We start from the raw sequence: 26,275 nt of genomic DNA on the forward strand, positions 1-26,275 counted from the left end.
GGCATTCTGGGGTTTGTATGGGAATAGAGGTGTAGTAACGAGCGTGTGCATGAGCATTTGTCTCGTGGGTAACCGCTCAAGCCGGCATCGAGCCGCCAGACGTGTGCTGCGTTCAGGTTATGCAGGGTTGGGAAGGATTGGGCCTGAGCACCACCGCTGGTGGGACTCCGCAGGGCCCATCTTAAGCTTGCAGGCTAGCTGGCTCTGTAAGCAAAATAATAATGAAGATAATTGCTCATAATTTCCACCGTCTTGTTGGTATCCAGAAGCCAAGCTGAATAACCAGAGAATCCTAATTTCCTTGGTACGATGATGCCCTAGTCAGGATTGGGCAAGCAGCGCAAATTGTTTTCCTATTCCAGTCAGGCTCCTAAAACAGCTCCTCTCTGCTCTCACCTTTGATGAACAGACCGTTGTTATTAATACTGATGCTCGTGGTGCCAAGGGGCTTCCGCCGAGCAGGGCTGCCTTGTGCTGGGGGGCGCACAGAAAAGCCACCGGTGGCACCTTGCCCCTGTCTTGTCCAGGGCCAGGACACAGCAGAAAGCTGCCCCGCTGTAAAGGTGTCCCCTTCTTACAGTGGGGAAGAGAAGCTGCGAGCACCCTGCTGCAGAAGGGCAGTTTGCTGGACAGCTGGTGTTTGGGTGTGTTTGCTCTGAAACTGGGGAGCACACAGACGCTGGGAGCAGGTTTGCACTTTACACCCTTCCCCTCTGCTGCGATGCCAGCATGAGATCAATTCCTTTTGGTCTTGAGAAAAGTGCTATGGGATGATTGTGAGCCATCAGGAGAGCATCCTTTTCATAAGGGCTTTTCTTTGCTATAGCTCTCCAGGTATATTTAAGATCTCTAGCTCTTACCTTTGACAGTCTGCCTCTAAAGCCCCAAACTAGAAAATACATAACTGCGTAAACAGCCTCATCCACACGAGGACTCGTGTGCATTGGGACATAACCCTCAGCGAAGGGTCGGGCTCTGTTGAGATGCTTCTGGGGGCCGTGGGCTGATGCACGGCTGTGTCCTGGGACAGATCCCCCCTGATTTAGACCCTGGTGCCTTTGGCTTAGTGAAAGGAGCTCATCTGATTTACGGTGGTGGGAGATGGAGCAGATAACCACGACGAATAAACTGGCTCCTCTCTTCCTTGCTTACCTGGAGGTAGGAACTCATTTTAAGTTATGCTTTCACTGCTGCCACTTTTTTAATTATTATTTCCAAACTAAAAAGTATAACAGGGGAAAGATAGAGCCTGAAACCCATTAAAAGCTTTTTTTTTTTTTTTTTTTTTTTTTTTTTTATTCTGTGGACTTTTAAAATATTTAAATATTTTCTCACCTTGATGTTGTTTGAGTTCCTGGTGGCTGGGCTGAATTCTAATTGTGCTCTAGTATCTCTGCTGGCCAGCTATATCTTTCAGGCTCATATCACACGGAAGATTAAAAAAACATCCAATTTCATTTTTAATCTCCCTCTCACTTTGAACAATTTATCCTTTTTGTGATACCTAATTACCCAGCCCCTTTCAGATAACCACATGATGTGTGTGTGTGTTACATCTGTGATCACAAACAGAATATCCGATCCCTGTGGAATAACCCATTGAGGAATGAGGGTAATTAGTCTCTAACAAATACAAATTTGGAAACATCTGTGCAGGCTTAAGCATAGGGAACTGGACTTGGGAGCAGGTTTCAGCAATGGGAAGAGAGTGAGGAGGCAGAGCTGGAGGTACCAGGTAAATATTGCAATTAAATTAGTCAGCTTGAGGAAATTAAATCAAGGGAAATTGGACTGTGTCATATTTTTCGATCCGGATTTCTGACTGTTATGAGATTTTGAAGAGAGGCGGTGAAGAAAATAGAAGCTAATAAGTTTTAATTCTTTTCCCAGTGACTCAGGAGGGCTGGATGAAGCCCTTTCTCATTTTGTGATAATTAATGTGACTCCCATGGCAAAGGGAAATGCAGAAATTGCTCACAAGTCAGATGAACAGCAGATTTTCAGACAACTTCTTTTTGTTTCATCTTGCACAACAGTGTTCTATCTACAGGGCAATCTTTGCTCCAGAAAGTTGGGGGCAAACTTCTGGCAGCTGGTGAATGTTGCTGGAAGGGGCAGATCTTGGGCTCAGGTGGAGATTGGCATTAGATAATAAGCACAGCTAGGAGCTGGAGAAGCAGAGACACCTGAACCTTTTGCTGTGTTTTAGGAACTGGTGACCGCCAGTAGGGCGGCAGGGTTTCAGTTTGGCGTTGTGTCTGGGGCTGTTTCTGGGGGACAGGTCAGATCTGGTTGCTGATGAAAGTGCAGTGCTGCTTGCACCCTGCCACCTCTTCCCACAGCTCACCTTGCGGTAGCTCTGGGATGCAGTGAATGCCTCCAGGAACCAGTTCAGCTCATTCAAACAGCAGGAAAAATGAGGGCCTGGCAGGGTAGGTGAGCTGAGTCAGCTTGGGGAGGGTGTGAGGGCTCCAGGGAGTCCTGAGGTGGAGGATGAGGCAGAGCAGAGGGGCAAGTCCTGTCAGACTTTAAGGAAAGAAAGAAATTCCCTGACCTTTAGTGGATTTGGATCAAGCTCTTTTACTTGTGTATCAGCATTATTTATCTGACTGTTTGCCAAGGTCTGCATAGGGAAAAGCTGTTAAGCATGTGGTTAGTTTAAAGCGCATGTTTAGGTATCAATAGATATGAATAGATGCTTATGGGCATTCATGAAGAGGGCACTTCTGAGTTGTGAGTGTGTGGACCTCACTATTCCTTTAATAAAACGTGTGTAAGCTGCTACGAGTGCCTTTGTAGCAGTGCCCATGTAGCCATAAGTAAGTCGTATGGTCAAAGCTGATTTTAAAACAGGCCAAGGAACTTCTCTTAAAGATTTCTGCTTCCAGTTTCTAATGTGACTGAAGTTTATGACAGTTTGGGTACAGCTTTGGTATCCTCTTGCAAGCCAAGAGAACCATGGGCTCCTGTTGTAACCCACGGCTCCTGGGCTCTTAAACTCTAAAGAATGGAGCAACACTTTGTTAGCAGTGCGATTCATTTCCCTGGTGCTGTACAGGAGAAAATGGCCCAATGTCCCCAGCAGATTTCAATTCAGCAGTGAGAGAAAAGGAGGCCAAAGGCCTCTACACGAAGCAGATGAGTTACTGCTTCATTTTTCATTATTATTCAAGTAGACAACGCCACACTGACAGTTAATATAGGAAATGGGGCATCTCCTCCTCCATGGAGAGAGGGCTGAGGAGGGATGGGATGTCAGGCTCTGGCAAACCCAGGAAAAATAGCAGCTTTTCCTGTTGCTGTGCACTCCGGTTAGAGCAAACGAACAAGAGAATTTGTAATTGGTATCCAAGGAGGTGCAAATTAGCTTTTCTGAAAAGTATTACCACCAGCTCCTTCCTAAGCCTCATTTCTTCTTGCTCTGGGACGATGTGGGAGAGGAAAACCACTGATGTACCTCGGACAGCATTGTGCCTCCAAAGACCTGCAAGGACCAAGCAAAAATAGCATGTAACTGTTCTAAAACTGCAAAGCTGCTTAAGTTAGAAAGTTGGCCAAGCCTGAATGAGCTTGCTGACAGTGCAGGGAGAGGAGAAGGTGGCAGAGTGAAAGCAAAGGCTTGGTGTTTCCCTCTCCTGAGCACCCAAGAGCTACAGGAGAAATGCAGTGGAGTCTTGCTACCTATGCACTTCTTTTGCAAGAGGGGGAGAGCAACGCACAGAGATACTGGGTGACCTGGAGGACAGCAAAGCAGGCTGTTCTCCCTTAAGTGTTTTATTTTCATTTTGTTTGTTAAATCTCTTGATAATGCGAGTGGAAAGGCTTTCAAGACTTCACATCTACAAAAGGGAACCCGTGTTCCTTAAGATGAAGCATGTGCTGATGTTGATTCTTTGGTGTTGCTTTTGATCACTTCTTGCCACAACCAGTGGGCAAATGAGGGTAAAATACCTCAAAGGCAGCTTTGGGGTATTTTTGCACTCTAGAGGAACTTTGCTTTTGGGAAGAATAGGATGGAAGAAACTTGAATTATTATTTTTTAAATGGTCAACTCAATCTCTTAGACTTTTATTTGAAAAGACCATGATTCCAAAAAAACGTCTGTAAAATCTTTCCAAAACAAGCCACAACCTTGGCTGGGAGCCAGATTTGTCTTGCCCAAAGAATTTATGTCATTGCCTTAAAATAAACTAGGTCTGATATGCTGCTCCTTAATCACGAAGATAATGAAATGCTCACCTCCACAGGGTGAGGCTCTTTCTGGTCCTCAGCTGAACTTGCAGGGAGAGCAGATAGGCCCAGATCCCCTTTTAAATGGACAGCAGAGCAGATGAGGAGGTCTGCTCTTTGTCCTAGCATGGCATGGGGCAGCAGTGACATCCCTTTGTTCCTTGCTTTTATTCTTTGCTCTGGGGGAGCAAAGCATGGACTTCAATTCCACAGCTTCCCCTGATGTGCCCCTCGTTGGTCTCTGTCGTGATAAATGGGGAGAATCTGGGCTCTGAGGTGGGTCAGCACCTCATTTTGAGCAGCTGAGCTGGGGAGCCACCAGCTTGGTGGGGTGAGGGAGCTCCAGGCTCCCTCCCCAGCCTTGGCTGGCACTTTTTAGATGATCTCAAATCTTTGCAGGCAGCTGCCTAGCTGGAATCAATTTTGATATCCCTTATATGTTTACTCCTACTTGTAGAAAAAGAAAATAAATTATTGTGGGATCACTGTGCAACAAAGTGAGGGGCTATGTTTGTTTTCATGCTGCCCCAATGATTTGATGTTAATACATGCCACGAGATTGCTATTTATTTCTATTTGCACTTTACTGCATCTCAGGTATTTATTACAGGCTCTGAGAGCTATCTCTAGCTGCTTTAAACAAATGAATCACGCATTGTCTGTAGGATGCTCCCCAGGGTATGGAGCAAGCGAGGTACCATGTTCAGGTAGTGTAGGTCCCTGGGCAGCCCGCTGATTGATTTCTGCAGTCCTGGGGATGAGCAGCATCCCCGCGCTGCCGGCCGGGGCAAATGACCTGTCAAACTCGATGCATTATTACCTGGTGGAAATGCAAACCACACGGATGCGCAAAGAGAAAGCTGGGATGGTGCAGTCATCCGGGAAGGGCAAGCTCGCATTTGGAAGCGTGTTGTTTGGTTTCTCCCTGCAGGCTGAAAGTGAAGGTTTTCCTATGGTTTCTGAAGTTCTGCAAATGCTTCTGTTAGTTTGGGCCTGACTTTCTTGGCTGGAGGAGAGTTAACGTGTAGCGGATGCTGCACTGAGAAGACAGAAGCAAGTGAATTCCCTAAGAAGACAGTGTGCCTAAATGAAACGGAAAGCTTAGTTGAGACAATTAAATGGGAAAGAGGAGTCCTCTTCATTCCTGGAAGTCTTCAGGATAGGTGCCCTTTGGGAAGGATGGTTTAGTGCGCTGTCTTGCATCAGGGCATCAGAGAAGGCTGTGGTTCACGTGGCTGCAGGCAGGTTTTGTGCTGAGAACTGTTCTGTCCCACTATGAAAGAAGGAATTTATGTTCATTGCTGCTCTTCCCTTCTTTCTTGTCTTTGGTAACTAAAAGTGGTGACATGTGGGAGCAGGAAGAACACTGCATGCTTCCCATTTCCTCCACTTACAATGTCATTTCTTTGTGAATGTTTGCAAGTAAAAATAGAAAAATAAAAGATGTTGAAGCGAACCCTAGATATGATCTGTAATTAGATTAAGACCCACAGTTATGGAATAATAAATTATCTAACTACCACGGTACAGCTTCACAACGCTTTTAAGATTGATTTTTGCTTAAGGCCCTGGGAAAGTGACTTCAACAAAACTTAAAGAGATTAAGTCTGATTATTAAGTAAAAATACTTTTTTTGATGCCTATTCCAAACTCACAAGCAACTCTTAACAACCCTGTTAAAAAGTGATGCTCCGTGCAACTTCGGCAGCTACCACATTGCATGGAGCGTGGCTTGGATATATGTGGCCAGGCACTGGGGAAGCTGAAGTCCCTGGGGAGCTGGGCTAGTCATCTAAATCTGGGTGAGCTGTAGCACCGGTGGGTGCAAGCAGCCTGTTTGGGGCTGGAAGGGGACCAGGAGGCGCGTGGATGGGTGGCTGGCTGGGTAGTGTTATTTCTTTTCAGATAAGATTGACTTGAGCCAAAGCGTCTAATCTTGCTCTTTAGACAGAGATCATGCCATTGTCATTAATGACCCATAACTCCAGTCCCTCTATTTTTTTTTCCCCATTATCTTTTATTTTTATTCTGCTCTGAGAACAAGCAGACTGGCTGATTTAGGACATGCTTGCCATCCAGCTCCAACCTAGACACTGTGGTGGTTACACTTGTCAGGGTCTCACAGAATTCATAACTCAGGGCTCTTTTACCTGTGCCCACAGCAGGAGTTAGCAAGTCAAATTCTGACCTGGAAATGTGACATTGAGATGATTTTTTTTTTTTTTAAACTTTCAGTCCTTCTAAATTAAAATGCATGTCCTGGTGTTTCAAGTACGGGGACTCTCTGCAGTCCTGCCATTGTGTTACCTCTGTAGCTCAGAAGTGATTTGTGGCATTGTTCATCTCCAGCCTGCTACTCCTTTCAGGCTGAGCCATGCAGGGTCTGTGGCTCACCGTGAGATTTTTTTTCATGTCCCCTCTTTGTGGTGTCAGTCAGCAGCACATTTGCCCCCAGCCAGTTGCTCTCCCAGCCCTGCCAAGGGAGGGCTCCTGGTGCACAAACGGGGAGCCCAAACCCTACAGGTCATTGCATTGCTCTGTGCATCGCTTCCCCCAGTCTCCATCCAGCTACTGCCTAGGCACCTGCTGTGCAGGAAGGGCTTGGGTGCTACGTGCGAGAAGATAAGCCCCTACTTGGAGTCTCCCATTTTTCTGGTGGCTTTGGGCAACAGAAATATGTGCCTGGCTCACAGAAGTGTTAACAAGCAGTAATTAGACCGTGTTTGTGCAGGGCTTTGAGAGCTTGGTGCTATTATTTCTCACCTGTGGTGTAGTTAACAATCCATACTCTTTTCTTCACAGCACACTGCAAGCAACATTTAGAAAGGATTCACTATCTGCCACACAGGAGCATTTGGAAGCCATTATTATTAAATTAATCCAGATGGCTTGACAAGGCCATTGTGTAGTGCATTGGCCTCTTACCTCTGGACATGCAAGAACACTCAGTCTCATAAAAAAAACACATCGCTCCCCATCCATCTTCACTGCAAAGCTCTTGGGTCTTGCCACTGTCCAAAGCCAGCCTGGCTCACAAGAGCAAGGGGAACCAGCATGGGGCAAGACGTGGAGAAATGGTGCTGCCTGGGAGCTGTTAGCAAAACTCATCCTGACGTCCACACAGTGGTTGCTTCCAGGGTCCTGCCTTGAACCCTGGGCTCTGGCCACACGTGCAGTGTCTGACAGCTAAATGCAGCTCGTTAATTGCCTGTCAGCATTCATTACTGAAAGGAGGTGAGCAAAGCTCGGAATAGCTTCTTCATGGAAAATCAGTCAGTAGATGGAGCTTTAAATGTACAGCAGGTATCTACAGGGGTTGGCAGATCTCTAGGAAGGCAAAGAGGCTTTGTTTTGATGATGCTCGCTGCAGAGTCTGGCAGGTGCTTGTGGCTGAGCTGTACGCAGACTGCGTAGCACCTGGCAGCAGAGCGTGCAGGAGGGGACGTGGTTTTCCTGCTGGGCAGGGGCTGTTGTCCCAATCTGTAGTACTTAAATCATGGCCAAGGAGTCAGCAGAGCCAGCTGAAAACAAATCTTTATCTGTGTAGTATTTCACATTGGCAAAAGTGACTTTTACCACCCTGCACACCCAGCTGAGCTTGAATGGTGCCTCTGAAACTCCCTGGCCTTTTCCAACAGTTGGTAGCCCCAGCAATTCTGTGTCACCTTTGGATTTGGCCTCCCCAGTTGTAGCCCAGGAGACAAGCTTGGTGGTGGAGCACCATGCCTACTCTGCCCTGCGGCTAGGAGAGAGGGCAGTGGGCGATGGAGGGGTGGTGGGGCTGCCCCACGGCAAGGCAGAGGCTGGTTGGGCAGCTGGGCCCTTTCTCCTTCAAGAAACCAGCTCTGGCCCTGGGTTCTGTACACCTCGGAGCCGTGTTGCAGCTGCAGTTAGGATGTGGTGCTGGAGACAGTGTAGGTGGGCTCAGCTGTGTGTGCTGCAAAGCTGCTTGGAGCACAGGGAGGTGTTGGGCAGAAAAACCCTTGTGTCCTGGTGGCACCTCGGTGTCCTCGCCCAGCTTAGCAGTGGTGGTGGCAGGTCTGGTGCTAGCACCCCCTGCACAGCCCAGGCCAAAGCAACTGCTTGTGAAATGTGGGTGGTTTTCTTTGCTTGCTGGTGGAGAAGAAATTCCAGCCTGCTCCTGCCAGGATCTACATCTCCTTGTCTCTCAGACGGTCCCGTGATGGGGTTATACGCTGCTCAGTCACAACTTGCAACGCCGAGAGCGTTTGAAATGGAGAAAAGTGAACAAATACCCCTCTGCAAATAGCTCCCAAAGGTGTTGGCAAGTTTGTGGTGAGAGAGAGCACGTAATTCAGGGGTCTGTGATTCGGTGATGTGGGATTTAGGTACAGTGGTGAGTACGCGACAGGCTGGGGCAATGAAGGCCCCAGGAGGAGTTTGAAGGGTTCGGTGCCTCCTCAGCGTGGAGCTGGAGCGGGCGTTAGTTTTTAAGCAATGTTGAGGACAGGAAGGTGCTAGCAAGTCCCTATGTGCTGCCTCTTCCAGAGCGTGTGGCCTTCTTCACAACTTCTAAGGGCTGTCACAAGGTGGCAAAGCCAACGTGGAGGAGCGGGGCCCTGCTGCTGGCTGCGCTTGCTTGAGGCTGCTGCGAGCTGTCACGGAGCCTCCTGCCTTGCTGCTGCCACGGCGTGCGGTGGGAGGATTAATTGCTTTTTCTGTGAGTATTAAATATTTTATTTTGTGACCTTCCTCTAATCGGATGCTTTATCTCAACCATATATTAAAAGAAAAGTAATAAAAAAAGGATTTTAATAAATGTAACCTCCTTAAATTGTGTAATTGTCACTTTCCTAGGACATTAGGGAAGCTATAAGGGGGAAAAAATATGTACAGAGCAGTTTTTGGTGCATCGATAATTTATTATCTAATAATCTCTTCTCTTTCTTGCTATTCCCAGTTTTCTCATTACGGGTACATAGCAGAACGCCCTGTTGCTAGCAGCGGGTTGCCGTGCTCCTGCCGAGCGAGATCTGTGCTGTGCCGGTGTCAGGTGATGTCCAGCCTTCCTCCCAGCAAGCCGTGAGCAGCTTTTCTGAGAGGTAAGAAGGCAGCAGGAGGCTCAGCCCTGTGCCCGTGAGAGCCTCCCTGCAGGAGGATCACAGGTTGCCCCCCATGCAATTGGGTTAACTCGGGACCACACGTGGTGGGGACTGGCCATCATGTGCAGTGATGTGTCCAGGCACCATTTCCCTTCCTGCGGCTGTTCCTCGCAGAAAGGTTTTGTGGGTGATTTGCAACCTTGGGAGGAGGAGAGGAGCACTCCAAATACCGACCAGGTCAATCTGCGCCTCTGTGTACAGTCAAAGCCTGCGGGGTCACGGGAAAGGCAAAGCTTGACAAGAATCCCCTGGGCTACATCCTAGTGTCCTGGGGCCATGGCTGTGCAGAAGGGAAGCACAGCTTGAACTTTGAAAGAAGTTGTGATTCAGGGGGTGTAGCACACCCCACGTGGATGTCACTGTATAGAGGGCAACTAAGTGTGGAAGCAGTATGTGGCTCTTCATTTGCCCCATTCCTTTCCCCAGCAGCCCTATCTGGGCATCAGCAGGGTGGAAAAACGTACCAGAGCAGCTCCAAGTGTGGTTAGGCTCTGATCCTGAGCTGCCAGCAGGTAGGACTGTCCCAGCTGCGATGGGCATGCATATCCTCAGGAATGCACTGCATGCTGGTGGTTTCTGGAAAGCAGCTAAGCTAGTTAAGGCTTGGGTCTGGACCTGCCCCTATGGACTCCTATTTCTCCCAAGGAACCCGTCCCAGATGAGACATCCTTCAGTTTAAGGAGACTAATCTGAATGATAATGATACGAGTTTGTCTTCACTGTGTCGACCATTGCACAGACACATAGAGAACATGACATGCCTGCTTGGAGAGCTCATGGAAACCCCAAGCACAGGCTGTGCATCCGCTGCAAAAATCTCATGCTTGGGCGTAGGCAGAACCTGAGATAGCTGAGGATAGCAGGATCCTGAAGGAGACAAGGCAATGCTTTTCCTTTCACTGCTGGCTCCTGGAACTGCCTGGAGGAAGCTGGAGTAAAAGTGACCTGCCTTAGTCTTCACAGGGATGTGGGTTTACCAAGTTGTCTTTCAAAATGTAAAAATGCATCTGGTTTTGGAGTGAAGAGGTAGCTCCCAGACAGGTGATATGACAGGAAACAGAGGTGCAGCTTGCAGGTGTGACTTCTCTTGCCAGTTCCCCATATTTTAAAGTGGAGAAGTCTCTCCTTTTACAGTTTACCTTCATATAAGGATTGGTGTGACAGCTTTACCTACCCCAGAGAGCTTCTCCCAGAGTTAAATACATGCAGCAAGTTGCTTCTAGATCAGAAGGTTATTAATGAAGAGTGAGCATGGGTCAGATAGCTGATGCCTGCTGCAATTTGCTATTATTTACTGCATTTGGGAACTTACATGAAAGTTTTACCATCGTTAAGCTTTGGGCTGGTCAGATGGATGGATATGATTTGATTGAAATTGTGTAGAGGGTGATTACAATAAGGAGCTAGGAAATTAAATGAAAATGCTACTGGTTAGGAACAAAATGCAAATGATTTGCTTCTGTTCTTCAAAGCTTTATGTAGGCTGATTTGCATCAGCATTGCCAGGGAAGGGCATGGTGCACAGGAAACAGAAGATTATATGTGCTGAAGGCAGATAAATGTGCTGCAGCTATGAGTTATCGAGCAGGAGCTCAGCTTTGACTGCCAGGCAGGCAGATATTTTTCTTCAGAGAGCAGAGCCCAATAGCTGTGCCTATCAAAGAGGAACGCAGGCTGGTGCAGGGGCTGGTGGGGGAGTTAGGGGACCTGGGTTCTGGCTGTACCCCGCTGTGTGGTCACCGGCTACCCCATCCTCCCCCAGTGCCTGCGAGCGGCCTGCAGGGCTCGGTGAGCTGCCGGTGCTGGTGGCAGCCCCTTGGCTGGTCCCGAGGGACTGCAAGCTGGCCCACAGCCCTGCAAGCACTGGGCTCGGGGATAAAAGCTCAAGGAGCCTTTAGATCAGGTTGTATTGATTCAAGGTAGCCATTGTCTATGTTTTCTGAGCAATATTAAGGAATCGAGGTGAAGCGTGGCTGTGATTTGGTTATTTTGCTATGGGCCTGAGATAGGAGTTAAATTAAAATAAATGTATGGATTTCAGGCGAGCAGAGATGTGCTGAAAGATGTGCCTAGCTCCGTCCTCAGGCTGACTTCTCAAAGTGGTTCACAGTTTGGGATAACCCCCTGGAGGTACACAAAGGTGTGAGCAGGTGAGGACAGAGGTGTCCCAGCCCAGAGACGTCCCATTGCCCTGGTCACAGGGATGACCAAGGGACAGGGTCTGGGCGTGCAAGCTGCTGGGGCTTTGTGGGGGGTTTATTTAGGAGTTATGCCTTAAACACACTGCAGGCAGCCTGCCTGATAGCTGGGGAAAGGGTTGTCGCGGGGATCTGCTTTGGTTTGAAGGCACAAGTGGATCAGTGGCCAAGTTCAGACCCAGACCTAAATTCATCTGTGGGGTGAAAGGGCTTGAACCTTATCACTCCCCAGCCTGCCACAGAAATTGTTGCCTCTGCCCCTGCCCTGCTCCCCCCTCCGTTCTTGTGATTTTAAAGTATGAACAGCCTTATTATTCATGAGAAGCTGGGATGTCTCTCCCCACCAACAAATGGGATGCTGATAAAAGAGTCAATAAGGCTAATGTTGTTTTCAGTCACTAAATTTGACTTGAAGCTGGCTTAAGAAAAAAGGAATCCATCTCTGAATACATTAGTTGATGACTGACAGGAAAATATTGCAAATGATGTAGTTGGTGTGTATGGCCTGGCCGGGCACCTCGCCATGGGGTGGGGGAGCAGCGGCCCCACGGCCACCTAAGGGAGGTTTGCGGCTGGCAGAGCCACCCTGCAGCTGGTCTGGAGCAGGGGAAGAAGTCTCCTGGAAGAGTCAGTGAGAATGACAGCTAGAAAAGGTAATAGATAATATTGACAGGCAAGAGAGCAATGAAGTAGGGAGAGGAGGAATAATCCATGAGGCAGCTTGCGATGGAGACGGCGGGTCTCGGGGGATGGCCCAGCCTGTGTGGGCTGGATCAGCTCCTTGCCAGAAGGACTCTTTATTGAGCTTAAGACTTACAGAAACAGCTTTCCTTTAGACCCTGGCCCCATCTGCAGCCAGGAGGCCCATGGAGCAGTAAGGTTCAGAACAGACCTGGAGAATTCAGGTCGGATTTTCGCTCACTCCATTAAGGGTTTGGTGAGCTGATTCTGGCTCGGTTTCCCGGAGGAAAGACGTGATGCTTCTCCCTCCCTTTAACCCACCTGCTTTGCATGCTAGGGCTATCAGAAGCCCTGAGATTTCTCCAGAGAGCCCCACAGGAGAGCTAGGACGGGCTGCGTGCCCTGCCTCGTCGACCAGGGCACGTGCTCGCTCTTGTCCCTGCTGGCTGGGTTCCCACCACATGCATTCCCTGTGGCTGCTGATTTCTTCTCCGAGCTGTGTCCCCTGGATCCAAAGTGAAAGCGGTGTAATTGGATGCACCACCATAGTGGCCAATGACAAAAAGTGTTTTTCTGAAAGCATTTTTCCCCCCTGTTGCTGAAAGATTACATCTGATGTTATAAACCAGCATCGCTCCCAGTTGGTACCACTGCTAAGTAATTTACCCTCCTGGAAAAGCTTCTTGTTATTGCAGCATGTTCACTGCAGCCATCTAGGTGAAATTATTTCTTTCAAGCTAGGAAAAAAAAAAAAAAAAGATAGGATTTTTGTCTTGTATTGTCCAATATATAAAAACCCTTGGAGAAAAATGAGATATAGATCCAGACCAAGAGGGGTGAACACCCATTGCTAAGTTTGGCTTTTAAAATAAGAGAGAAGCCAGGGGAGCTGGGTGCTGGGGGCAGAGGCGTGCAGGCAGCCCAAAGGGATGCCGACCCTCCACGGAAGGAACCTACATCAAAAAACCTTGAATTATGCCAAGTAGGATTAGTGTAGGATTTATTCCTGACCACAGGTGGGTGTTTCAGAGGAAAGAAACCAAAATATCATCAAAGTTGCCTCAAAGATTTGGTGAATGTTTGTAGGAGAGGGGAGGTGTGATCTGATTGCATCTGACTGTACTTAATTTCACCTTGCTTCACACACAGAGGAAACTTTTCTCTTTCCCCAGACTCCTGTGCTTACTTTCTCTGGCTCTGCTTTTCCCCTGGGGACCTGGAAGTGATGTGAGATGTTTGTAGGAGGTGTCCGGCCGCACCTACCCGATTCTCACAAACCTGACACTGCCCTGGGTTCTGCTTTGGGGGCAGCAGCCCAAAAGCTCAGCGCCTGCTGCTGTATATGGACCAAGGCTGCGGGTGTCCTGTGTATCTGTGCACTGGTGCTGAAGCCCCCTAAATCTGGGAGTCCTCCCAGACAGGGCAGATGGAGCCAGGGTACTGGGGCCAGGTCCAGAGGAGTGCAAGACCCAATGTCGATCCATATCAGGGTGCAAACTGGAAAGGCCTCTCTGGTGCAGAGCTGCTGAGGTCCCAACGTCTCCCGTGCTTCCCTCTGATTTGGGGTTGCACCCTCATGGGGCTGATTTCAGCCCCCAGCCAGACCTTCCTGGTCTGGGCTGCTGCCCCTGGAGCACCAGCATCACCAGGCTGGGAGGTGTGTTGGTTGTGGGTTTTGTTTTGCTTTTGGTTTTGCTCTGCTTCTTTACCAGCAAGAACAAAGGCTGTGTGAATACTAAATGCAAGTGTGTCTGCCTGTCAGACTGTTCTTGTCACCTTTTGAACAATTGGCCAATTTTAGTGCATTTTGACAGGCAAGAGATCAGAAAGGTAATATATTTCTGAAAAGCTCTGTAAAAATAGCTGGACAGGTGAATGGGCTCTTCCATGGGCCCAACAGAGAGAAAACCTGCAGCATGAACTCGCATCTTGGGGGCTGCCAAAAAACCTGCTTGGGGCTTTCCATGAGAATGTAGGACCTGGTTGTTCTGCTGGCTATGCAGGACCGTGGTAGTTACCTAAGTTAAGGTGGATACTGATGGGAAAAAGAATCAAGAAGGGGCAAGACCATGTTTACTGGAACTGGAACAATAGTGGGAATAAGTAATTTTTAAAGGAAAATGAACATCTTGCAGTTCTTTAACCCTTCCCATTCAAGGACTCTGTGTACCTGTTGTAGGAAGCTGCTGGGTATCTCTGTCACCTCTGTACAAGTGCAGAAATGGAGGCAGAAGGGCATGGAAAGTCTGTGCCAGCATCTGACATGGTTTCTGAGCACCCTGGTTCTCATCTCGGAGCCTCAGCCACAGGACACTGTGTTTTCTTGCAGCCAAGGAGAAGTTGGAGGTAGAGGAAATGAAGGAACTGTTGGTAGCTGCCATTTCTCATGGAAAAAATTGAGTGGTATTGTCTATTTTTATAATAGGTTTTTCAGAAAGTGTGCCAGGATTGATTTCAAAACTGTAGAATTAGAGAATCTCTGACATCGCCAGGTCAGTTGCTCCAAAGGTTAATAATTTCTGTTAAAAACAACCCTTTGCTTCTCACACAGTGTTTGGGGATGGCGAATGAAGGCACGGGTCTGCTCTCCTCTGTGCTCTTTCCTTTGCTGGCTGCTAAAGCCAGAATTACTTCCCGAGACTCCACATACTGACAGTGCAAGTGCACAATTCAACACTGCTCCCAAATGCCCAGATGTGGTGGGGGCTGACCTCCCCACCTAAATAAATCTAAATAAATCTCCTCTGCCCTGCTAGGAGCTCACGTGTGAAAGCCCTGCAGCAGGGCTGGTGGCAGCCGGCCCTCCTAGGGGAGTATTTTGCAAGCTAGAAAAGAAAAGCTTAAAACCATCAGGATGTCTCACTGTCTGAGAAAATCTATCTGAGATTATTCCGAGCCTTGTTCCCAATCAACCCGAGGCGACAGGAGAATTGCATGCTCCTGTGATTTAATCAAGAAGGACGCAGCGTGGTCCAGCCGCTGTTCGGCTGCTGCTCAGAGCACAGCTGTGCCAGCCGGGCAGCCCAAAAAGCAGCAAACAGGCCTGAGGGGATCAACTGCCTGAAAAAATGCTTAGGCTGCACCCTGCTTAGCCCCTCCGCTCACAAAACGGCCAGCTAATAACAGGCAGATCCTCAAATCACCATTGAAGGTGTTGTGAGGGAATGGCCTCACTCTGCTAACTTTCAATAATCGGCAAAGCACCAGCAATAGAGTTTGTGCACTGCGGTGGAAGAGATCTATTAAGAGTACTTTCCAAGCCTGTGCTGCTGGGGAGAAGAGTTAATTGAAACTATAGTGCTTATTTTAATTGTGTCTGTCCATAAGCTTTAGCTGGGATTGCTGTGCCGAGCTGGCTTCCCCACTCCGATGGCTCCGGCTGATGGTACAGTATCAGCAGCTTTGGATTTATTTTCGTAAAGTGCAGCAGGACTTCAGGGCCGACCAGTAACCAGCCCTTGCAGAGAGACTGGGCTGCCTTCATCCTTTCCACGGCGGGCTCTTAGGGCCGTGGGGTTTGCCTCCATCACTGCTCCCACCCAGGGGCAGGGGGGAGGTGGGCGATGCGCACCGAGATGTGCCAGCTGGGAGCCAGCCGCAGCGTGGCTCCGTGGCAGGTTTGGGCTCACCACCGCCTGCTTTAGCTGCTGGTGGCCCCGGCTGCTCTTAGCCCAGCACCAAGCAGTTTGCCAGGTGGATATAAGATCAAAAGGAAGCCCAAGTTACAGTTCCTGTTTGGAAATCCCAGTGCCGAGAAGTCAGAAAACAGGCTGCATGGTCCCTGTGGTGGGGTCCAGGTGGGGTCCATACTGATCTGTGGGGAGAGGCAGCTGCTGCATTGTGATACCTACAGCGGTTACATTAATGAGTGAAGTTTATCAGTGTCCTGTGCCAGTCCATATCTCCACGTCCAGCCATGCCTCCCTCCAGGTAAATGAAGATTTTGCCCTCCAGGAGGGTCTGGCTGCTGCTGTGCTGCCCAGGAGTGCTGCTCCTCATTTCCAGCCAGAAAATATCCACCGTGCCGCGGGGTGGCCTTTGCAAGTCACCTCACCCCTGCCACCTCGCCGGGTGTCCGCCGGGTGCCTTCGTACCCCAGCTTTGCTCCTCACCTCCCGTGCACTGCAGCGGAGGCGACGCTGTGCAGGGAAGCCCTGCACTCGCTCAGCCCGCGCTGGCACGGGGCAGGCAACCTTGTGCAAATTGCACTGAGCGTAAATTATCCTGATTTCAAAAGGGCTCTGCTGTGCTGAGAAAACAAACTGGTTTTAAGGCTACACGGGAACCAAGCTTGCTGTTTTAAAAATCTGATCACCTTGAGCTCGGGACCCCTGGGAGGTTTCCAAAGTCTCCAGCAGAGCCTTGCTTTGTTTGCGTGGATTAAAAATGTAAATATATTTAGGCTATGAATGCAGAATGGGGAGAAAAGAAAAGATTAAAAAATATTACGCATTTCCGATTTTTAGATTTATGCTCTTTCTCATAAAAGCATGAATGACATTTATTTGGCTGGCTGCATAATCCATGTTAACAAGACAATTAGTATGTGCTGAAAGTTATTATTTTCCTCGGCACGTCAAAGTCAGGACTGCTGCTGGATTTGGAATGGAGCCTTGATTCATTTCTTCTTTGTGGTAAAAGATAATATTGAATTTTTCTCCAAAGATCTTGACAGCATGTAATTAATACTTTTTTTTTTTTTTTTTTTTTTTTTTTTTTTTTTTTCCCTGCCTTAAATACAATGGAGCAAAACACAACAACCTAGCTGGGGAAAAATTCAGACCAAACTGAACATTTCTTTCTTAATTGTGTACTGAGTGAATTCCTCACTTCCGAAAAGCAGCAGATTGGCAGCCACGGGTGGCTGCAACTCCCTCCTCGTTCCCTGAGCAGGTACGGGGCTCGTGTGTTCTCCAGGCACCGTGATGTCCCTAAGGGATGCCTTCGCTGGAGTTGCTTAGCTCTGCTGGAACCAGCTCAAAAACATTTCAGTGGCTGAATCTGGAATCTGAAAAAAAAAACCCTGGCTTCTGCCACATTAAGTGATTGTGCATCATTTAAAAGAGCGCAGAAATCCTGTGGTCACTGCTCGCTCCTGCTGAGGGGAACAGCCGCTGCTGGGGTGGCCACGGGTTTCTCCCCATGCCCAGAGGTGCTGGGGTTGGATAAAAGGCCAGGCACGATGCCTGGGGATGCGGGCACTTGTTTGAGAGCTGCTCTGAGCAGAAAGGTGTGGGGATGTTGGAGAGCACCTGCATGTCTGGTTTGGGGTTTTCACGTTCTTTTTTAGTATAAGGTTTTGCTTCCTGGCGGTAGGGGGAAGTGAAGCCTGGCCTGGCTGGGGAGTGGTGGTGGCTGAGGCCAGGAGGAGGCAAGCGCTGGAAATCCAGAAATGTTCAATTTAACTTGTTTGATCTGACAGCACTGACCTGTGCCGGTCCTTCCCAAGACTCTGCCCAGAGCAAGCGGTGCTGAGGAAGGGAACCCAGCCTGGCCAGAAGGTGAGTTGCTGCATGAGAACTTCATATCAAAGGGTGGAAAGGGCATAGAAAAATAGGGGGTTTATTCTATGTGAGGGTCTCCCTCTGTCCCTGTTAGGATGCTGGCTCCACCACCACTGCTGGCTCTCCTGGGAAGAGGCAGCGCAGGGCACTGCCAAAGCGGGGCGAGATGGGGCCAAGCGCCTCTGGCAAACGGCAGCCGTGGCAGGGAGATCGATGAGAAACTTCAGGGAGGTGAAAAGACTTGGGGTTAAGGATGACAAATGGGAGTGCTCCTGGCAGCACGTCAGTCTTCACGGCCATATTTCAGTTCCCAGATGGGAGCTTTTTGTTTAGGGTCACCGGCGTTTCCCAGCAGGCCGTCGCTGCGGCTTGTGTGAGCATGGGGCTGGGTTTGCCCCCTGGACACCCAGAGGGGCAAGCAGAGTTGCAGCATTTGTTTTCTTGTGGGTCCAAACCAATTCTTTTACCCATGTTCCCCAATTTTTCTGTGAATCGTTTGTTGATGAGGGATTTTCGTTGTCCCAGAGAAGGTGCCCTGGGCGCAGCTGCATTCCCCCACCTGCCCCTCGGCTCCATGCAATGAACTCGGTGAGGCCGAGTGGTGGGAGGAGGCACCAGCCTCTGGGAAAAGTTGTGGGGTGACAGGCACACATTAGCCCTGAACAAATGCTAATTGCATACATCAGAAGACAAGGTTAAGCCACTTCAGCTGATACCCATTGTTCTGGGCTGTGTCCACCCCGAGCATCGACACAGACCCTTTCAGGAGGGGCGATTTCTATTTTCTCTTGCTGTCCAAGCACAAGAATAAATTAGACCCCAACAACCTTAAATGTAAACAATTCCTCCAGTATTTTTCTCATATCTCAGCCCATCTTTGTTATTATTTCTGTAACGAGCCATTCTCTGTCTGCAGTATGGAGCTAATGCCTCACTCCATCAGTCGCTGTCCCACCTTCCTGCAGCACCTTGGCAGCAGGAGCCTGCATGGTGCGGCTGTTCTCCAGGTGTTTAGGCACCAGCTTCACATGTCCGTCTGTCCATCCTCGCCTGGTCCACCGCTGCCTCATCAGGGGAAACCGGGGTGCTGGTGGGGATGAATCCTGCACCTCACCACGCTGGTGTTTCAGGGTGCACCCGGGCAGAGCCACAGTTGTGTGCAATGGCAGAGGGGGGCTTTGCTCTCTGGTTCCTCTCCTCCCCACAAATTTGAAACCTCTCTGCAAAAGGCAAAGCCAAGGAGAACACTGCAAGAGCAAGGCAGGCACTTGAGCCATGCTGAGGGGTGGGTGGGGAAAAGCCCCTCTTTTCCCATTTATGTGGTGATAGCTTCCAAAGAAAGCAGGGTGGGGGTAAAGAACTGTCAGGTCCCTGCTGGGCACTCCAGGAAGGGTCAGTTGTTGTTGCCCCAATTCTCTTAAATGGGCAGAACGCTACTAGCTTTTTTTTTTTTTTTTTTTTTTTTCTCCTCTTATATTTTCACGCTCTGGCATCACTGTAAAGGAGCACAACCAAAAGTGAGGGCAGGGTTGCCATGCAGGGACCCTGTGTGGGTGAGCTGGGTTTAAACATGTTGCCAGCCAGAGCCTGAGCAGCAAAACCTGCTGCAGATTTGGACAGAGAAAGCAGAGCACGGAGCAGCCCTGCTCTGCCTGCCCAGCACCCAGTGGAGCTGCTCAGCATCCCCAGCGGCTCCTGACCCATCCCACCTCTCCCCAGAGCTCGTTAGCGCAGCACCCAACCTGGCTCAATTAAAGGCACTCGCAGCAGCTCTGCACAGATGTACCCTAAGGGGAAAGCACTGCTTATTTGTTCTGCGCAGCAGTTTGGATACCTGTAAACAGGCATGCATCCTGCTAAATGCATCCGTGGTAATGAGCTCTTACGTAATTAATATTTCAAGCATTCCCATGCTGGATTGATATACTGTAAATGAACAGTGTCAGATGACAATGGAAATTAGATAAGGAGCAGCTGGAAGTGATCTGCATGTAGTTAAGATCTAGCCCTGCTAGGAAACTGCTTTTATTAGCAGCAACCTGAAAAAAACTTCAGGGATTCTCGGAGCGGTGCCCTACCTGCGGGGCCAGAAAGGGGGCTCGCCGTCTGGCTCCCCAGTGCCCCTCATCAGGACCAGGTCCTTCATTAGCACCAAGCAGCATCCTTTGCAGCATGGTGCCGAACACATTCGTTAGCTGCTTGTAATTGGCCCATGATTTGGAAATTGCATGCAGGATTTGGGGGCAAAAGAGCTTTTTCTGAAATTCATAACAAAACGAGGAACTGGGTAGCTGAGTGCAGGGATTTGAATTTCAAGTGTGGATGCTCTGCTTAATGAAAGGTAGGATTTCTTCAGTGACTACTGAGGGTTACCATCCGTGGGTTCCCTGAGCAAAAAATACAGCTGTGCCACCCGCATCCCCGTGACAAATTTCCCTGTTTCTCTAAATTATTATCCACCTTGGTGTATGGTTTGCGGTTCATTTTTGACATGTTATTTGTAGACTGTGGGTTTGGTTCTAGATCTTTGATTGCTAATAGATTATTCGGTTTATTATCATGTTTTATGTTGTGTGTGTTGCATCTCCCTTGAATATTTGCCAGATTTCCATTATTTATTTCAGAGGAGATGCTATGGTCACTTCAACATGAGTGGTAAACAAAAGTTTGAAGGCTGGCTGATTTGTTTCTGTTAGGATGAGAAAGCAGTGATATGTAGCAGCTTCATTTTTTATGTAGCCTTCTTTTTAAATCATTCATTTTTTATTTTTTTATTTTTAATATATAAAAAAAGGCACATCAGTCTTGTTTCCTTATGCACAATAGGGATAATTCAAGCAGATTTTCGAGCCAGAATTCAATGCATCTGCCACACCAGCAAGTTCTGTGACAGCATAATTAAATGGCTCATGCCCCACGCCTGGGACTTCCCTTGTCTTACTGCCCCTGAAGCATGGAGCAGAGGGGCAGCACCCTGCCCATGCCTGCCTCCTCCCATACCTCCGGTGGTCTCCTGGCCTGCAGGCATCCTGGTGGGTGAACAGTGCCTGGCATAGCCTGCGTCTGTCTTAGAGACAGGCTTCAGGATGCTTGTTTTGTCCCAGATTTTGGAAAACGCAGCTGGAAGATGTGATTGTCTCATACGATGCCATCTACTAAAAGGGATTTATCTCTCAATGGTCAGATCTGGAATATACAGGAATTATGATTGTTATAGGAGGCTAGGAGCTGCCTCCTACTTCTCTTCTGTTAAAATATATTCTGTTCCATCTTGGAAATGTATCTATTCTATGCAATACATGTCTAACATGATGGGCTTCAGGTGTCTGTGAATGTTCCTGGGCCCAAAATATACCTGGTGGCAGCCACTAGCCTCTTGGAGCTCATGACCTGTTGGGAAGCAAAACAATCCTTTAGTCCTTTACAAGGCACAGTATCAAAAAGAAGTAATTTATTTTCAGTTTGGATGAAGAATGCTTGCAGAAGAGAAACCCCTGTGATAGTAAAACTCATTTTACCAAAAAAAAAAAGAAAAAAAAAAAAGGAAGAAAAAAAAGAGAAAAAAGTTCCTTGTATAAAATGTAAACTCCTTGCTGTGGAAAACTATTGAGGCAAGTAGATGAGTAAGATTATAAAAAGGATTAGATATGGATTATCCAGGATTAAAGCAATGAACTCTCTTGGATAAAATTCAGAAGAGGTTTTCATCCTAGTGTGCTTAGGTCCTAGATAAGCTATTACTTCACGTTAGGAAAAAACACACCTCTCCTGCATGGCAAAGATCAACAGATTGTTTGGGTTTTCTCCATTGCCTCCTTAAAAAAAAACAAAAACCATAAAACCCTAAAGTGACCAAGGGCTGCGTATGAAGAGGCTGAACATGAGGGAGTGGCAATATGGTACCTGGTGGCATTCAATGTAGTTCAATATACAGTAAGCACACGGGGGTAAAAATACCGTTAACTGTGTGTGTGGGGGTGTATACGCGTCTTTTTCCACGTGTGTATGAGTAGAGATGCCCTCTGATGGGCCTGCACCCAACCAGTGGCCTGGGATGCTGCATGTAGAACAGGTTGTCCCTGAGAAAGTGCCAGCTCGGTGCTCTAAAGCAATCAAGGAGGTGAATCAGGTGCAAGGGGTTACTGAGGAAGAAGCAGAAGGAAGCAGGAGGTCTCCTCCCCACTGCTAGAGCTGCTGCTGCAGCCCCTGTGCCCAGCTCTGTGGGTGCCCGGTCCAGGAGTGCAAAGGGCACAGAGGGGCTTCTTCCCCAGGGACTAGCAGTGAAGGGGCCAACAAGCCCAAGCTGGGAACAAAAAGGTGGAGGGGAAATCACGGTAATGCTTGAGAAAATCAGGAGTGGCTTGACTTGCAAAGAGAGGGTCACTGCCACTTCTAACGCTGTGCAGACCGCAGGTGCCCCAAACCCCAGAGAAGGGGCTGCTGCAGGCTGTGGATCGCGGCATTGCGGAGCTCCTGAGCACAGACATCGCGATGTGAAAACCTGGCGCTGGATTTAAAAGGCTGGCTAGCAAAAATGTACGGTGGAGATAAATCACAAAGGTTTTTTCCCAGCCTAGAGGGCCACGGCTCCTGGCTCAGCAGTCCCTTGAGCCAGAGGTTCAGATAAGCCAGAGGCTTCACATAAGCCGTTCTCCAAGGCTTGCAGCATTGTCCCACTAGAGCGAAGGACGGTTTTCTGTGCAGGTTGATACAGAGCTGTAATCCACAGCATCACCTTCCCCAACTGTTTGCTCCTGGAACTGCACCGGTCCAAGCCATCAGCTCCATCCCTCTGTCTAATAAAGGAGTTGTTGCCTGGTTGTAGACAGCGAAAAATAATTTTCAGATGTTGCTGCTACTCTCAGCAGGGTGTAATAGAAACTCATTACCGTTCACAAGTCTAACTTAATTACATTTTTTCTTGAAGGATGTTATGCTGGCTCAGCAGGAAAGGGGGACTCATCTGCATACATTCAGGGTCTGTCTTCTCAAAACTTAGTAATATCCATGGTAAATGCTGTAGAAAGGTGGGAAATGACTGTAGGACCTCCTGATCAGCACAAACTGTGGCATGGATCTGCCAGACTCACAGGAAACAATATCCTGTACCCAGATCAATTGAGAATGAGACATCACCTTGCTCCTTCTGTGGTTATTGTTTTCATCAGACAGTCACAAAAAATGAAAACCAGTGTTTTCTCCATTGCTCAAAACTTGAAGGCTTAACTTGGTTTGTTCTTATTTCCGTTGCAGAAAGAAATGGTGTTACTGAGAGGGGAAAAGAAAAGAATTGGAATCCCACCTGGGGTGATAAAAGCAATCTCGGGTTACCTATAGATGACGTGAGTGTAATTTGTCTTTGTGTGTGTAAGGCGTGTTCTGGCATCCTGTTGGGCACTGGCTGTGGGGTGCATTGCTGCAGGTCCCCGAGCAGCCGGCAGCGGGGAGCCCTTCTCCATGGGCAGCTCCTCCAGAGGCTTCACCTCCAGCGGTGCTGCGGCACCTGGCCCTGCTTGCTGCAGTTGAGAGATGAAAATTCCCATGCTCACAGTGCCTGTGAGCGTTTTATTGATGGTTGCCTATTCCGAGGGCCAGCACAGCCCCACGAGGAGCTCTCAGGGTCAGCCCGGGAGGGCTCTGAGGTCTGGCCTCACTCAGGGAGGCGATTGCTGCATCACGATGCACAGGTCGCAGGAGATGAGCTTTGCTCACAGGCTCCAGGCCAGGAACAAAAAGGAGGTGAGAGGGGAAGAACCCACCCCTATAATTAGCTGTGTAATTAAGCTTCTTCTTGGGCAGGGAGTGCTGGGCCAATTCTCCCTCCTGTGAAGAGCGGTGACACCTCTGTCACCTCTCACTTAAGAGAAACAAATCGGTGCCTGGAAGGCTTTCTCCAACAGGGGACATGGATACAAAAACAATTCTTGTTGCAGGCTTAGCAAGTGTATTTGGGGTTAAAATGGATGGATTTAGCCACTGATATGGGATAGGGGATTGCCTAGTCATGCATGGGGTCCCAGTGGGGAAGAGAGGAAAAGTCTGAAACAAAGCAAAAGTAATTAAATAGAGGCAGAGCAGGGAGCACTTCTGCGCTTGATAATCTATGCAAACTACAAGGGTTCTTGTTCGGACAATCAATAAACCAGCCGGTTTCATTTTATTTTTGTGTGGTTGCATGTACTGGCTACATTGTGATGGAAACATTGTGAAGAATTGATTCACAGATAGAAATATATGTGGGTTGCTTGTGGTTTATTAAGAAGATCAAGATAACAAGTGCTGCATTATTGATCAAACCCAGAGGGACACTTCCTTTTTTTCTTCTTGTCGATGAAATCCAGTTGTAATTATTTTTTCCCTTTTCTCATTCTTCTTTTCCTCTCACCCCTCCCTAACCCTCTGGAGATGCAGTAATGAAGTAAGTGCAGAAAATGTCAGTCAGGGCTGGCAATGGGCAGGAGAGGGGTAGAAAGGAGACAAGCAGAGAGATTGGGAGGGAAGAAAGCATTTGTCAGCGTGTATGGGAGCGCTTCTCTGCTAATGTTCATCACTGAAGCTTAATGGGGACAGGAGCTCAACATGAGCCCAAGTAGCCTTTTTTATTTGCACTTCAGGAATCTTTTACCATGGATTTAAATCTTTATTTATAGCATAACCAGGCTTGCCCACTGGCTCCTGTGCAGAGCTGGATTTACCAAGGATGGGCATTGCTGTGGGCAAGGGGAGTGGACAGCTGGTGTTTCGGCAGAAGAAAATGGAAGGTCTTCTCCTGGGGCCCTGCAGAGACTGGCCGGTGTGTGCTCACCCTTCCCGTGAGCTGGAGACCAGCAGATCAGAGCAGGCAGACCCTACAGATTTTCCTTTTCCATCTCTAATTTTTGCACGTAGCTGTGGGTACCTTGGTTGCTCTTTCCCGGTGATGGGCACTCCTCAGGGACAGCGTCCAGCTCAGCCACAGGGCTGGTAAGTGCCAGTTATGCAGATCTGTGAAGAAAACCATCAGGCCTTGGGACAGACCACTTGTTCCTTCTCTTCTGTCTTTGCTCCCCCTTGCCTCCCTCTCCTGGAAGGAGAGGAGAGCCTGCAGTTCTGCCTATTTGTCACATACCAGGGACACTATCAGCTGGGCAGCTCGCTGCTGCTGTGCAGCCCCTGACCACATCAGTGCTGCTTTTCCAGCTCTCATGATGAGCCTGGAGCCACAGGTGGCTGGGCACTTCACCGTCACGTCCCACCATGACTGACTGCTGTTCCTTCTGCTCTTCTCTTTGTTGCTCAGCTTGTACAGGTTCAGCTCTCTCACCACTTACATCCCACAGCCCCCTAAATTTGACAAGACTTGGCTGGGTGTAACTGGGCTAAGTGCTGTTTGTATGTCCACAAGCAATACATGCAAGATACCAGGGGACCAAAGTCAAGCATAGCAGTGACAGGAAAAGGCCAGAATTAAGTTGGTTTATATGCCTGCCTTGTGCACATAAGTGTTATGACCATGGTCATGTTTCAAAGCTCCCTGCTAGCGCTTTGTGTCACTGCCAGGAAGGATGAGATGCTCTGACACTCCCAGGGAGAGCATCACCAGCTGGTTTGGGTTTATTTTTAGCTTAGGAGTGATTCTGTTTGTTTGTTTTTTTCTTGCTTTCTGAAATACCTGACTCATTTTGGCTGAGCTATTTCAAACCTCTTCCGCCTGACATGGGCACTCAAGATAGAAAATGTTAGCCTCGCAGAGGAGTTGGCATTATAATGCAAAGCAAACAGGTCTAGCAAGGGGCACTTCTACCAGGGTGGTGGTTCTGCTCCTGATGGTAATGCTTGCAGCCAAAATATGTTTATGTACAGAAGAAAAATAAAGGCAGATGTAGGTCCTTAAAGTCCAGAATTCCCTTCTTGAGAACAGACAGTGAAGTAGCCAAATGCTAGAGTAAACCAGTGGCCAGGAGCTCATAACGTGACAAAGACAGATGGCACTGCACATTAACCTTTGTGTTGGGCTCAGCTTTGGCACGAACACCTAAAAGGCTTAGGAGAGGTGTTAAGACCCAGTGGTCACTCGAGGTTTGTCCTACTGACAATGAAGAACAAGGCAAATCCTGGAAGCATTTCAGGCTTCCTCTCCCCGGCACATTTACACTCCTAATTTAGGTTGCTGTCCCAGGAAGGTTGACTTAACTTTTGCCTAAACAAAACGACTACAGCATGTCCTATGGCAGCTCCAGCATCACTAGCAGAGGTGGGAGAGGGCATGAATCAGAGAAGATAAATTTTATATTCCAAGGTAGTCTAGCAAGTTCTTATGGCACTTAATAGCTGGCATACTCCCACTGCAAGGGAAGCAGAAAGCAAATTCAATCATTTCTGTTACAAAAATCCCACCGCTCTTTATTATGTGCACAGATGGTGTCTCAGGAGCTTTGCTGCCAGTGCTCTGCATGCCTAATGCCAGGCAGGGAGCATTGCTTTTCCAGCCCAGGTGACAATGGGAAAGCTCCTTTTTTTTTTTTTTTTTTTTTTTTTTTTTTTTTTTTTTTTTTTTTTT

At 48.4% G+C, this 26,275-nt stretch overlaps 2 long non-coding RNA genes across 2 annotated transcripts; both read left to right on the forward strand.

Moving 5' to 3' along the window:
* Positions 1-582: 582 nt before the first annotated feature.
* On the forward strand, positions 583-15,773 carry LOC118176844. Its single transcript, XR_004755550.1, has 3 exons — positions 583-689; positions 1,031-1,158; positions 14,412-15,773. It is a non-coding gene; the product is annotated as an uncharacterized LOC118176844 (long non-coding RNA).
* Positions 15,774-19,785: 4,012 nt separating this feature from the next.
* Positions 19,786-23,469, forward strand: LOC118176843. The gene is made up of 3 exons (XR_004755549.1): positions 19,786-20,077; positions 22,990-23,078; positions 23,159-23,469. It is a non-coding gene; the product is annotated as an uncharacterized LOC118176843 (long non-coding RNA).
* Positions 23,470-26,275: the final 2,806 nt, after the last annotated feature.

The sequence above is a fragment of the Oxyura jamaicensis genome, chromosome 20 (genome assembly GCF_011077185.1).
Source record: "Oxyura jamaicensis isolate SHBP4307 breed ruddy duck chromosome 20, BPBGC_Ojam_1.0, whole genome shotgun sequence".
Classification (NCBI taxonomy): Eukaryota; Metazoa; Chordata; class Aves; order Anseriformes; family Anatidae; genus Oxyura; species Oxyura jamaicensis.